This window comes from Morone saxatilis, unplaced genomic scaffold (assembly GCF_004916995.1).
Source record: "Morone saxatilis isolate NCDOM2014 unplaced genomic scaffold, NCSU_SB_2.0 Contig11, whole genome shotgun sequence".
In the NCBI taxonomy this organism is placed as follows: domain Eukaryota; kingdom Metazoa; phylum Chordata; class Actinopteri; family Moronidae; genus Morone; species Morone saxatilis.
In genome coordinates this window covers 628,000-630,507 of record NW_023339663.1, presented here as the reverse complement: position 1 = coordinate 630,507, position 2,508 = coordinate 628,000, and the positions used below count along the sequence as shown (strand labels likewise).

At 48.4% G+C, this 2,508-nt stretch overlaps 1 long non-coding RNA gene across 1 annotated transcript; it reads right to left on the bottom strand.

Moving 5' to 3' along the window:
• Window positions 1-53: 53 nt before the first annotated feature.
• Window positions 54-1,641, bottom strand: LOC118320740. Its single transcript, XR_004796379.1, has 4 exons — window positions 1,486-1,641; window positions 1,186-1,291; window positions 539-633; window positions 54-168 (listed from the first exon to the last, which is right to left on the bottom strand). It is a non-coding gene; the product is annotated as an uncharacterized LOC118320740 (long non-coding RNA).
• Window positions 1,642-2,508: the final 867 nt, after the last annotated feature.

Here is a 2,508-nt window from a genome sequence, read left to right as displayed (position 1 = left end):
GTGTATCTGTGTGTCTGTGTGTGTCTGTGTGTGTGTGTGTGTGTGTGTGTGTGTACCTCTCTTCCCGTCCACCGTGTTGACAGCGCTGATGAGCAGAGGACTGTTGGACTCTGAATATTCCACGAAGACGATGAGCAGCTTCAGAGACGTTTTCACCACCAGACGAGACTGCAGAGAGACGCAGGGTCAGTGTTCGTCCAGCAGGTGGCGCCACCGCTCTATCACTGCTCTCATCCATTAACCCTCAACAACCTGCACTGAGTGTGACTGGATCATAGGACAGTTGGGGGGGCTGATTTGATTTCTCTCAGATCAGAGAACAAACATCTGGTTTTCAATAAAGGGATCAATATCCTATAATCAGATTAGATTATATGTTTTACAGTAAGTACACAGATTGGATCATTACAGTCGGCCTAAAGAAATACTATTGATCACTGATCAATATTAAAGGAAGGCTTCCTATCATCATCTGTCCCTGATCAATCAGGATTAAGCAGGTTTCTGAGGGGGGATCGGGGGGGTTGTGAGGACTCACCAGACTTCCTGTCAGCGTGTAGAGCCACTGAACCGTCTCACTGTGGGCGATCACTCCGTTCATACCGTCCACAAACAGCATGATCTGACTGAGAGCTGACAGACAGACAGACAGAGAGAGAGTCAGACAGACAGACAGACAGAGAGAGACAGACAGACAGAGAGAGAGACAGACAGACAGACAGACAGGCACACAGGCCGGTTTCCACAGACGGCTCCAGCAGCTCCAGAGCAGTGTATAATCTGCAGTGCTGACTCAGCTCTGTGTGGTGGAGAGTTTCCGTCAGTCTCTGTTTGAGTCCTCAGGTCGGATTCACTCTCTCCGGCCCCGAGGAGGAACCCGCCCCGAGGAGGAACCCGCCCCGAGGAGGAACCAACCCCGAGGAGGAACCAACCCCGAGGAGGAACCCGTCCCGAGGAGGAACCAACCCGGAGGAAGAACCCGCCCCGAGGAGGAACCCGCTGCAGCTGAGGCTAGGACAGATATGCTATATGCTATATGTTATATGCTGTATGCTAGGGTTAGGGTTAGTGCCCTGTGAGTGGCAGCAGGGGGCGTTCTGGGCCTGAAACAGCCGGATGGTGACAGTGAACATTAGAGGTGAAACACTGTGATAACGAAGGATTCAGGACCACAGACCGGCTCACCTCTCAGGATGTAGTTCTGGTAGTTGTGGTCGGCCTCCGCTCCAACTTTAATGAAACACGTCAAACCCTCAGAGGCCACGAACTCTGGAACCAGGTCTTTATCATCCTGCACACAGAACACAGCACACGTGTCATCCTGCTCTCTCTTCTTCACTGACTGATTTAATGTTTATGGAAGCTCATTTCTGCCAATGTGACAGATAAAAAGATTCTGTGAGTCGAACTAATGACATTATTTCATTTTACGGTTCCTCGTTCTAACCACTTCCACTCTCCGTACATAAGACGCTGGACTTTTACCTGAAACAGCTGTTTGAGAGAGAACAGAGAGCGTCTGAGCTCCGGACCCTGAGAGTTATACAGCTTCTCTGAAACACACAAAGAAGAAACACAGGAAGTCAGTGTGCAGGCTGAATGATGTCATAGCTTCGGTGTGTTGGTGGAGGACGACATCATCTGCAGCTAACTGGTGATCTGCTGGCAGCCTGCGGGGGGTGGGGGGTACAGGGAGAGTGAATTCAGGGGGTTAATAGGACGAAGACTTTAAACAATGAGAGGCTTCTTCCACTTCCTGTTTGTTCCCCTCAGAGGTCAGAACCTCGGTTCCTTCTGTGGAAACCAGTTCATACAGAGAGACTCCTCAACCGAAACCACAACAGAAATACACAAACACTAACACAGCTAACACAGCTAATGAAGCTAACACAGCTAACACAGCTGAACCTAATGACTTTCAGGTTAATACAAGAGCAAAGGAATTTCTGATCCACTAAAACACAAACTGCAGAGAATAAACAGCTCCTGAGGAAATAACTCGTGAAACTAATCAGAGTAAAAATGAAGATCTGAAACTGAAATAATAAAATTAGTAACCACAGCAAGTCATGGGAGTCTGTTGTCATGGCAACGAGGAGTATAAATCCACAGCTGAAAACTGCTGCGAGTGTCAAATATGGCTTCATTATGATCAATAACTCTGATTAACCTGCTGCTGCAGTGCCAGCATCCAACACACTGATCAATAACTCCGTGTTGTTGCCAGCAGAAATGTGCCTGCAGCAGTTTGTTGTGTTTGTTTACTGAGGAGTAAACAGGAAGCTGTGGTCGTACTGTTTATCTCTCTCAGTGTAAATCATCGGCACTGTGAGCAGCAGGATTCTCTCGGACCACCACAGAGGCTGCTGACTCATCACTGTATTGATTATTGATTGATTATGTCGTCCTCCAGGCTCAGGTACGGCAGCAGTTATTCTGACGTGATGATGAACTCTTTCACACTCTGCTGTCGACTGAGCGTACAAACATCTCACAGGAGGACGAGAC